This window comes from Apus apus, chromosome 3, assembly GCF_020740795.1.
Source record: "Apus apus isolate bApuApu2 chromosome 3, bApuApu2.pri.cur, whole genome shotgun sequence".
NCBI classification, from domain to species: domain Eukaryota; kingdom Metazoa; phylum Chordata; class Aves; order Apodiformes; family Apodidae; genus Apus; species Apus apus.
In genome coordinates this window covers 36,163,440-36,176,191 of record NC_067284.1, presented here as the reverse complement: position 1 = coordinate 36,176,191, position 12,752 = coordinate 36,163,440, and positions in this window count along the sequence as shown.

The window sequence follows — 12,752 nt, the reverse complement described above, 5'->3', positions numbered from 1 at the left end:
GGATCTAAAAATGAAAATCCCCTTTTGTGTCTGCCCAGCTGTGTAGGACCCATGTCAATGCTTAAAATTTGCAGTGCCCGATCCTTCAGGTGCCACAAATCCCTGATTTAGAGAGTTGTGCATCCATCAGTTCACACAGAGCCTCAGCTAGAGTCAGGACCTCTTATGATATTATCCTTTCCTTTCCGCTCCTAATCCTGCAGTAATGGGTGGCTTTTCTAAGTAGATGCTGCTCATTTCCATTCACAAGTGCTATTTGCGGTCACTTATAAAAACACATTAATCTACTAAAGATCTTGTTTTTATCAGTTTCACACCAGGGTCACTTTACTGTTGCTTTCATAATGCCATAAATTATATTGTGATCCTACATTAAAAACAATTGGCATGGGCCTTTGTCTGTCAGTATACTTTGCTATTGTGCGTTGGCCTGAAACACAAATCAGAAACTGAGATCCCTTTTAAAAGCAGCAGTTAGCCAAAAGCTATCTTGCTTGCTGAATTTTACTTTCTTATATTAGCATATGTACATATGACATGTGTATACCTAATGTCTTTGCTGTGCCATTAACTGATGTTTGTATCCATCTCTGATTAGTTTCTATTTGGAACCTGAATTTTTACCATGTTATTTTGTGAATTAGCTTGTTTGATTTTTAACAGTTCTTAAAAGCAAAGGATCAGCAGCTGTATCGTCATTTTCTTATGGAAATAGGCTGTCAAGTCCAACTTGGGATTTATTGTTAACACTAGTTCATCTTACCAGTGCTTTGCTATCAAAAATAAAACGGGGTTCTGATTTAATTTCTACTGGTGTGGCAAGTTGACATTTAAAAATATGCAGAGGGTTTAGGACACATGTCAAGACTCCCAGGCATGATTTATTATAAAAAGATTTGCTGCTTTAATTCAGTTACTGAGAAAAAGTGTAGTGGACTGACAGAATAGGCATACAGGTCCCTCTGGTTTTACAAAGTCCGTGGCTAGTGAAGTGATGTTTATCTCCATCCTTCATAGGCCTCAGGGATATCATAGGCAGTGCCCTCAGCGTGCTTGTTAAATTGCAGCTGTGCAGTAAAGCAATCATTACAATTGCATCTCATGCATAGGGCCATTAGTTATTCACCAGCAAGAATCAGTACAGCATTTTTCTCCCTCATGAACAATTAGCAACGTGTAAGCAAGACATCCCAAGTTTTTTGATATTCCTCTGATGTACCAGTGATCGACCACACCGGGTATAGGACCTCATGCAGAATGAATTAATGCTTTAAGGCTTTGCCAAGGATTTTTGCTTTCAGAGTCCTGTTTAAGGTGTCCTCCTCATACATTCATATTTTTACTCATTACCAGATTTGGAGGTTGAAAGGAAAAAACTTCCACATTAGATTTGCCAAATACTTGAGAGGACTTTTCCTTCCTCCATAGTGTGAAGTGTTGTACATCTTCTGAGATCACATCGCCTATTAGGTCATCAGCTCTCACCATGACCTTGGACACAAGTGTCACCTTTTATGTCCTGTTTCAGAATCATAGAATGGTTAAGGTTGGAAGGGGCACAGATGACACCAAGCTGGGGGGCAGTGTCGATCTGCTGGAGGGAAGGAAGAAGCTGCAAGGAGGACCTGGACAGGATGGGTCAATGGCTGAGGCCAATGGCATGAAATTCAACAAGACCAAGTGCAGGGTCTGCACTTCGGCCACAATAACCCCAGGCAGTGCTACAGACTTGGGGAAGAGTGGCTGGAGAGCAGCCCGGCAGAGAGGAACCTGGGAGTACTGGTTGACAACTGGTCGAATGTGACCCAGCAGTGTGCCCAGGTGGCCCGAAAGGCCAATGGCATCCTGGCTTGTATCAGGAATAGTGTGGTCAGCAGGAGTAGGGATGTGATTCTCCCCTTGTACACAGCACTGGTGAGGCCTCACCTCGAGTATTGTGTGCAGTTCTGGGCCCCTCACTTCAAGAAGAATGTTGAGGTGCTGGAGCAGGTCCAGAGGAGAGCAACAGGTTGGTGAAAGGACTAGAGGGAAAGTCATAGGGATAGGCTGAAGGAGCTGGGGTTATTCAGCCTGGAGGAGTCTCAGGGGGGACCTTATCACTCTCTTCAACTACCTGAAGGGAGGTTGTAGTGAGGTGGGGACTGGGCTTGTTTTTCCAGGAAACTAGCAACAAGACAAGAGGCCATGGCCTCAAGCTGCTCCAGGGGAGGTTTAGGTTGGATATTAGGAAGCAATTCCTCAGGGAGAAGGTGATAAGACACTTGAATGGACTTCACAGGGAAGCGGTGGGGGCACCATCCCTGGATGTGTTCAAGGAAAGGCTGGATGTGGCACTTAGTGCCATGGTCTAGCTGATGTGGTGGTGTTAGGTCATAGGCTGGACCTGATGATCTTAAAGGTCTTTTCCAGCCTTGGTGATTCTACGATTCCATGACCTTAAAGATCATCAGGTTCCAACTTCAGGGACACCTCTCACTAGACCAGGCTGCACAAGGCCTCATCCAACCTAGCCTTGGACACCTCCAGGTAAAGGGCATTCACAACCTCCCTGAGCAACTTATTCCAGTGCTGTACTACCCTCATGGTGAAGAATTTCTTCCCAAAATCTAACCTAAATCTCCACTCTTTCAATTTAAAACCATTACCCCTCTTCCTATCACGACACTCTCCTCCCATCTTTCTTAAATGCTGCTAACAAATCTCTTACTCTTCTGAGCATTGAAACTGTATTCATTTACATCAGTAGTTTAATTTTTAATGCAATACAGGAAGAGAACTGGCTGAAACCTAGTTTTATTACATAGGAGGTAAGGCTATGGGTTCTAACACTTAGAGAAAACTCCTGCAATATTTTAGATCTGTAATCCAGCATAACACCCTCACAACCTTGGAGGCTGAAGTAATTTTTTGGTAACAGATTGTTAAGGAATTTTTTTTTAGAAAGTGTCCATACATCCTCATACACTTTTAAAATAGAAAAACAAAACAAAAACAAAAAAACCCTACCCCAAAAAACATTCCTTATTTTTGAGTGACCTTTTTTCAGAAGGGAACGGATTGTCTCTGTTGTGTTAAAAGTTGTGTCAAGAACAGAATGGGGTCTCAGCAGCTTGTTTGTTTCTCCTACAGCCTTTTTCAGTAGAATTTAGGAGACCTGAATTTCTTCTGCTACAGAGTTACTTGGATGTTTGGTTCACAGGGACATGATATTAAACTTGTTAATGCAAGTTGCCACAGTGTGTATGTCCAAAAATGAGGAAGCAAAAGGGTGGGGGAAGAAGCAAAAAATTAGCACATACTTAGCAAATTACAGGTTCTAGTTTAATTTTTCACCATTTAATATTCTGAGGAAAAAAAAAATAAAATGAAAAAAAAAAAAATTCTGTGCTATCTCCAGTTTTGATGTTAGTGATTTTAGGGTGGTTGTTTTTTTTTTTCCTAATGACAAGATTATGAGCTGTAAACATTGCTCCAGGATTAGGAGTGTCCTGAGTTTGATTTCAGCTGAACCAAGCAGGCTTTTGTTTTCCCTTGTGTAACCCTTTGCTTTTGCTTTCAATCCTCTAGCCTGCGAAATTACATAGCAAGCTGTTCTGCTGCTACGAGCTCATCTGAGAATGTAATACCTGAGTCATTAAAAGATGGAAAACACTCTTCTGAGCTTCATCCTCCCACACTACTACAAACAATATGCCATTTCTACCCCAGGTTTCTGGCTCTGTATCTTCCTACATTAGCTGTCATGTAATAAACTCTAGTGGGGTATGAAAGAATCACAGTCTGGGTTTCCCGAGTTTGAAAATAAAATGAATGCAACACTTCAGACTATTGTTCCACTGAAATGCATTTGTCTACATGATATTTTACATTAACTCCAAACTGTTCTCTGGTTTCTATCCAAAAGTGCTGGTTCTGTTTTAGTTACAAAGCTTAACCACATAGGTTTTTATTCAGTACATACAAGCTACAATGATTTTCCCATTCCAGAATGCTTCGTTTTTTTCTCCTTATGTATTTAATTCAAGAACCTAGTTGACCACTTGCATGAAATGAATCACAAGCTAACCAAAAAAGTGCCAGAAGCTCTATAGGACTGAAATAAATGTTAAAGTTGAAACAAACAAATCCATGCAGTTTTGCATGAATAAGAGTTGTTTATTGAGTTTTTCAACTTGAAATCCATTGTGGAATAAGCAAATTAAATTTTCTACTTGGAGGCACATCTGGACCCGAGGAACAGTTTAAGGTGAGAAGAGTTAACTGCTGTGGAATGGGAAAGCAAGAAGCTAAAGTCAAAACTCTTGTAGTATTCAGTGTCCAAGGTGCCAAGGACCTAGCTTTTCAAGTCCTAATGTCTGAAGCATTCCAGCAGAATTCAGCTATGACTGGCCAACACTATTTCAAGGTAGATCTCAGATCTCAGAGTGGCTCTCTGAAAATGTGTAACTAATGCTCATCTGGAAAAGTTAGATTAAATTACTTGCTTATTATCCTATAAGAACTGTCAGAGGCAAAGAAGGAACCTAATTTTCAGCATCTCCATGCACGTGGCTTTCCTTCTAGCAATACACAGCTTACTGCATTTCACACCTTCTGCCTGCCAGAGCCAATGAAGCAGGAATTTTGTAATCTTCAATTTATAACCTTGAGGAAACCCAGAGGAGATTTCTTATAATGGGGTTCCCTGTGTAAGGCTGGGTTTCCATAGAACAAATATTCTATCATCATGCCATAATAGTGTATCATCATGCTCTTGCCCAAGGGTTAAAATTAAAGTTTCGAAAGCAGTATCAATGTTACCATCTCCTATGTGATAAAAGCTTGGATTTTACCTTGCATTGCACCTTTCAAACATATTTTTTGTTATGTTTTGTTTGACTCTTATTTAGTCTTTTTAATGTATTTTACATTCCTTCTTACCTACCCAAATAATTTTAACCACTGACCAGCTCCTAAACTGCCACTTAGCCCTCTTGCACTATCTATCCTCTGGTTTAGCTGGTGTTCATTTTTTACTCCATTCCCTGAAATACTCATCTAGTTCTACTCACATATTTGTTCCAGTGCCTTTGTTCAGCTAACCCAAATTCTCTTCCTTTCTCCATCTTGTTTGTTTGTCATGCTCCAGACCTCATCTTCCACACAAGCTCCCAGTCCTTGTCTCCTGCCTATACCTATGGCAATTCACAATCATAGAATCATAAAATGATTTGGTTTGGAATGGACCTTAAACATAATCTAGTTCCAACCCCCTTGCATAGGCAGGGACACTTGCCACTAGATCAGGTTGTTCAGAGCCCCATCCAGTCTGACCTTGAACATTTCCAGGGATGGGCCTTCCAAAACTTCCCTGGGCTACCTGTTCCAGCATCTCACCAACCTCATACTGAAGAATTTCCTCCTGTGCTCTAAAATCCCACCCTCTCACTCATCATGATCCTTCCATTTCTTTCTCCATGTATATAGTAATCACGAACTCCTAAATTCCACTTTTGTGTACACTGCATTAAAATTATTTCGTTTTCTTTTCTGCAATCTGTCAACAGAAAGGTGCAGGAGAGGCAGACATTTTGTGGTGCTCGGCTGTAATCACATGAAAAATTGTCTGTGCGGGCCTGAGTAGGTTCACAGCAGACAGACTCTTCAGAGTTTACAGCTGAATGTCCAGCAAATCTTTTCTGAACACTTCCAAAAAAAATTTTCTTTTAATGTGGATAGATTTTCAGAAGAACAGCAAGAATATTTCCCCAGCATAAAGCCCCTCCATTCTTGTCCAATTTAATATTTTTACTTCAACAACTGGATGGAATAAAACTTTTAAGGTAAAAACCCACGACATTTTCAACACTGGCAACACAACACACTTCTTGTCTAGCCCTGTTCTCATTAAGGCTTGCTTTTTTAAATCTGTAAATGGAGAAACAAACAAGAAAATAATGAGGCTTAAGAAAAGCATCTGGTAAGATTTTTTCAGCCCAAAAGCCATTTAGCAAAGTTACAAGTAACTAAAAGAGGTGTCTTGAAGTGAGAAATGTTGGGACATCTTCACTACAGACTGTGCTGTCAGATCCAATCGTAATATATACAGTTCCAAACACTATGTATTAATTGTCTCCAGGGGAATAGCTTCCAAGGTGACAAACCTTAAAGGAACTTCAAGCTTTGTGTTTATAAAGATGAAGAATATTCAACCAAAAATATATGCACTAAAAATATTCTTCCAAGTACATATTACCATCCTCACAGAATTATATAAGCCTAAGGTCCACCTTTCTAACTGTCTGCAAAATTATGTTCTGTATGGTATACAGGAAAACAACATATTCTTATATACATAATTCTTATGTGCATTAAGATTATAAGGTGGTACTGCAATCTTTTTTAATTTAGGCTGCTCCTTACTCTAGTAGCTCCAGGTTACTTAGTAGTTACTCAATTCCATACAGGTCAAAATTGAGGGTTGTTTTTTTTTCAGCTTCTATATACAGGAACAAAAATTCATCATATTGAAAAAGTGAAACGTTTTCTCACCTTGAAGATCAGAACTGCTAATTTTGAAGCTACTTGGCAAGACTCAGTATGACTGAGTTCAGATACTTGAACAATATAATCCAGATTTTCAAAGAAGCTAATGACTCCCACACCCAGTGGATGTTGCTGCAAAATGTCCTGTGTGATTCCTGTGATGCCTTGTCCTATGGCAGCAGTAGAGAGCTGGTTGGAGGCTCATGGGGAAGAGCTCACTGCTGAAGCTCTGTTGAGTTCAAGAGCACCAAGACTTCCTGTACTTTGGGTCTGTGGACATTAAGACTTTACTCTTTTTTCGTGCTGGTAAAAGACCAAATGTTTCAGATCCTCTCACAGTCAATGTAGCACGAGTTTGGATTGCCAGACAGGCATGGGAGATGTTTAGTTTTGTCAGGAAGCAGTGATTCTTGTCAACTACTTTCTTCCTTGCAACCATGTTTGCTGGGAGTAATTACCTAGCAGATGAACAGTCAACAGCTAGGTTCAGAAGTCAAAAAGGGAAATCTTTGACCAAGTTATTTATTTTGCCATTCCCACTGAGCTATTTGCAGCCTGTGGAAGCTTTTATACATGGACGACAGAGAAGTCTTATATTTGCCATCTAAGCCTGAAGGATTTCTTCATTTATGCTGGGAGTGGAGTGACTGGGGTGGATGAGTGGGGACGGGAGTCGTTGCTGGAGCTGGGGAAATCTCTCAGCTGTGTATTCCAGACCCAGGGGAGCCTCAGCTGCACTCACAGTCTGCACAGTTATGCAAAGTCACTGCAAGCTCCCTCCCTGGGGCTGGCATAATGTGGTGTGCTTTTAGGAATGACAAAAAAAGGAACATTTGGGCTGAAACTGAGTGCCAGAACATTTGGAAGATGAGAAACGGTATGGCCAAGGAAATTAATTTTTTGTTATGTGATCTGCAACTTAATACCATTGCTGTTAAATGGCCGTGCTTAAAAAAAGGCAAAACAAAACAAACCTAATAAAACAAAAGCAAAAAAACCCAAACAAACTCCAAACAATAAAACAAAACCAAACTTTGCAAACACCTATTTGAGATTTAGGTTAAAGTTTGAGCAATTGAATTCTTCTCCAGCAATTTGAAAACTATGCTTTCAAACAGAATTTCCTATGTTTTCTGGTTGCCAGGTGGGGATTAATTGCAGGTAAATTTTGAATCAGTACAGTGAGTAGTATTCCCTGGTAAACTGAATCCGTCAAGAGAATTCTTATCTTGCTTACGTCAGTTTTTGAAATGTTTGCTTTTAGAAAGTTGTAAGTTAAAACTTCACAAACCTATTGAGTCCAATAGGAAAGATCTATAGAAGATCAGATGAATCTGTACTGCTCACTGCAGTCCATAGAGACTGCTACAGTCAACAGTTTGCTATAATTACTACTGTCACTTTGTTTAGTTGCTTTAATTTACATAGCTTACTTTTGGTCAAATAGATCCATTTTTCCTGATGCCAAGCATATGTAAAACACAATGAATTTTTTTTTCCTTAATGCTTATAACGTTAGAGGCATTTTCACATCCTGAAGTTCCAAAGTATAAATGCGAGATCCACTAAACCCATGAAGTTTTGGCTGCAGAAATATGAGATTGTGTACAGAAATGGGCAAAATTTTCAAAATGGTCTAAATGTTTTTGAGCCCAGTTCTCACTGGCAATCAATGTCCTTTTGATTTCTGTGGGCTCTTGGCTGACCACTCACTGAGTGGGTTTAGAACTACAATTTATTTTCTAGTTTTAGATTTTGCCTCATTTAAAAAACATATATACTGACCATGCTGGTGCAATCTCACAGGGATACATATAGAAGAAGGCAGATACATTGCTTGAGAGATCAATGCCCTCTTGTCTACAGTGATGCACCTGAAACATTGCCTGATCATACAAGCTAACTAGAAAAATCACCAGTCATTATGCAGAATTGATCTTCTCAATCTAATGGAAATTTCTGCTGTAGATTTCTTTTTTAATTTGGTCCATGTTGGAAGAGAAGCAAGGCAAAAGGATTTTGGTGGTTCTAGTTCTTGGTGACCTAGTTTTGATTTGTTTTCAGGCTGTGTATCATGGAGAACACTTAGTTTTTGCTCTTCTTGGCAGTCAGCTGAGATACTTTTGAGTCACCGTGTGGCAACTGGAGCCTAAGTTTGCCTCAGGTTGCTACCTTTCTGCTTTTACATCTGTATCAAGGTAGAGTTGCTGACTAGTGTAAAAAACAAACAAACAAACAAACAAACAAAAAACACAAAAAAACCCACCACCAAAACCTCAAAAAAACCCAACCAAAAAAACCCAAAAAAACCAAAACCAAACAAACAAAAAAAAACAACAAGAGGTTTTGCTGCATTTGATTGGTTAAGCAACCAGATATGTGCTTCAGGAACACCCGCACTTATAATAGAAACTCTACATTAGAGCTAAAAGGAGGCAAAGGCAACATGGTTAGAAATGTGTTTAATTCTAATCCCCAATTTTCAGTCATTATTTATGAAAATGTTTTAGGCTGAAATTTTCCATGCTTAGCTCCTATCAACATTTATTTTTCACCCATTAGAATACCAGGGAGAAGAACATTCTCTGTTATGAAAGAAATCTTGCCACATTAAAATAATAATAAAAAAATAATCTTATAGATGATACAATTAACAATTAAAAACAGAAATTAGTATGGAAATATTAATTACTTTGGAGAACATCATGCTCTGACTGTGAGGAAAATTAATTCTAAGTTAACTAAGCTTTAAGGACTCATAAATTGGCTTTAAGCACCAGTAATGGTAGCTGTAGTTAAAGAAAGGTGTTCTTACTGCATTTTTTATATTGGTTTAAGAACAGATTTTTCTTGGTAAAAGAGGTCTGTGAGTATTGTGAAGTTTTAAATATTCAAAATTACCATGTTATACTTCTGGATTTTAGTTTTGAAGAGAATATAACTTAAATTACTTGGAATATACTGTGACAGCTTGTGGGTGTGCAAGCTGTGCAAGAGAGGGGTGGCAACAGTTGTTGCAAATACACATTGGTTTGAATTCCAGGTGAGCATCTACCTTGTGTGTAGTGCACATATGCATGTGTCTTTTTCTATAAGCATGTCTTGACATATTAGTTATTACAGCAGGAGAAGCAGCATGTGCTGTAAGTTTATATAATGCTTCCTATCCTATTCAAATGTGCAGCTGCAGATTCCCTGATGTGTGCAGAAATGTTCTCACTAAAGCCCTATTCTGATCTGCTGTAGTAGCGTAAACAAAATGGTACAGTACTGTGGCCTATTCCAGAAAGAAAAAAAATATCTTAATTTTACTTAATATTTTTTGCATGTAGCTCCTGCTTCTCAGACCATGTCATCTTACAACCAGTTCCTGATACAGATGCAGCTCATGATGCTCAGAACTGGATATCCATCTCCCCTGCGAAACAGCATTGCACCAGGAAGACAAACTGTTCATATTTTGCTTCACATGCATGTAAACCATTGCAGAGCTCCATGGATGCCTAATATTACATGGCTTTCTTTGTAGAAGTCCATTTATATAGGTGTTTTCTGCCTTCAGGAAATTATACAACAAATACTACTTTATTATAATGTGATCCTGTTGTTACAGATGCCGGTCAGTCTATTTTTATATGTGCTTATATAACTCAATTATTTCTTCCCAGCTGAAACTTGGCTTATATTCCATAGACAAGAGCAGTCTTACTTGCAAAAAGATTAAATGTTTAATAGAAATAAGTATATAAATATACTGTATACATGTATTCCACTATAACTTTAGATGCTTCTCTCTTGCTCAGATATATTTAGATAAGATATACGTTTTCACTGGATGGATACTCAAAGTTACCTCATCTGAGACAGGTGAATTCAGAAATATTATGAATGGGAAGAGACCATCATCACTATGTAGAAGAGTTTTTGCCAAAAGTTTCTGGACTGAGAATTGCAATTCATTTATTCATGTAGCCTATAATGGTAGGCATGTATCTGAATTAACTGTATAGTTAATTAAAAGCAATAAACTTTTAATGCATATGTTTGAATCCCACTGTAAGGAACATTCTTCACTCCTTTGACTTCATAGAAAGCCTAAGCTCCAAAATCAACGTAAGAGCAATGCCAGAAGTTAGCAGTTAAAAATAGCCCCTAGGTGAGGTCTGTGCACTAACAGTACCCTTGCACATCATCATCACTATGATTACTTCTGTGACTAAAGTGAAGAATATGCATGATGCTTTCAGGACAATCAAATATTTATGAAATTACTAGTTACATCCATGCTTGCCCAGATAAGTGATGAGAGGGGAAAACATCTCTTTGGAGCCAGAAAAGTATATAGTAGGTTTCTAGCCAACAGACTCCCAGTTCTTCTGTGCTTTCTTGGATGCTTACAAATTTTATGTGTTCCCTGGGAATTTGCCAACATGCCCAAATGCAATATTTGTTCACTGCAATTCTAAAACTCTTTCTTTTTTAACTTAATTTCTCCAGTTTAAAAATGTGGAGGTTAACTAAAATAGGGCAGATATTCTTCCCAGTACAGCACTACAATATTTATAATGATTGTATGGTTTATGTTCCCATGCCACATCATCTTCCTTCTAAAATTTAAGCCACGCAGGTTTTCAGTTTGCAAAGCATTCCTTGGGGCATAAGAAGCTAGGAGGACTCAATGTCAAGTGTTGTTACGTGAAGCTTGCCTTAGAACATGTGAAAATGAACTCATTTCAGCAAAAGTATCTTTTCTGTAGTTCATTTCCTCTTGAGCACTTAGGAGCATGCATCAGGTCTGTTATCACTGCATGCTGAAATCAAATCATCTTGTGGGAAACTGTGAATGTAAATCAACATGAGTAGATCCTTCGATGAACAGGCATCAGCCTGCACAGACTAGTAACGTATGCAGTTCTGTAATGAAAGCAAAAAAGAATATTCTGTCTGCTTTGTTGTGGCAGCCAGAAGACCAAGTTCTTCACTAAAATGTGTGTGCAACCTTGAAATCTATAGCAAGCAGGTACTCCCACCCCTTACTATTGTGTGTAATTATTTTGGAGGCCTTCCAGTACCTGAAAGCGGGCCTACAGGAAAGCTGGGGAGGGACTGTTTACAAGGGTGTGTGGGGATTGGACAAGGGGCAATGCCTTAAACCAAGATGATCAAAGGCCTGGAGCACCTCTGCTGTGAAGACAGGCTAAGAAAACTGGGGCTGTTCAGCCTAGAGAAGAGAAGGCTCTGGGAAGACCTTATAGCGGCTTTCTAGTACCTGAAGGGGGCCTACAGGAAAGCTGGGGAGGGGCTTTTCATCAGAGAAGATAATGATAGGACAAGGGGTAATAGCTTTAAACTGAAAGATAGGAGATTTAGGTTAGATATTAGGAAGAAATTTTTCACTGTGAGGGTGGTGAGGAACTGGAATGGGTTGCCGTGGGAGGTTGTTGATGCTCCATCACTGGAGGTTTTTAAGGCCAGGTTGGACGAGGTTTTGTGCAACCTGGTCTAGTGGTAGGGTTCCCCGCTCACAGCATGGGGGGTTGGAACTAGATGACCTTTAAGGTTCCTTCCAACCTTAATGATTCTATGATTCTGTGATTAAACTTGAACAGGGTAGATTCAGGTTGGATATCAGGAAGACGTTCTTTACTATGAGGGTGGTGAAGCACTGGAACTGACTGCCGGGAGAGGTGGTGGAGGCCCCAGCCTGGGAAACATCCAAGGTCAGGCTTGATGAGGGTCTGAGCAACCTGATCTAGTTAAAAAGGTCCCTGTGCACTGCAAGGAGGCTGGACTAGATGACCTTTAAATACCCCTTCCAACCCCACACATGATTTTTGTAAGAATTCTAGTTCATTCTCGTTGTTGTTTTCTGGATTATAAATAAGATTTTGGCAGATGGATTTCCTAACATGAGGAGCTAACACATAGCTTAAAAGCCCAGTATGAAAACTCCATTTTACCTAGTGAAGCCCCTATTTACATTTACATATCTCAATCCATGATAGCAGGTATACAGCCACAATGCCCACTGTTCAAGTCCAGAAACTGTAAGATTTGCCTCCAGAAAGCCTGATGAGTCAGGATCGACAAGAATGGACTATTAATTTATCTGATTCTGAATAATCCATTGGTTGTCAGTCTCAGAAACAGGCCCCAGTAATATTCTCTGTTACCTGTCAACGAGTGCAATGCTATTGCTGCATGTCCATGTGACATGACGACACTTG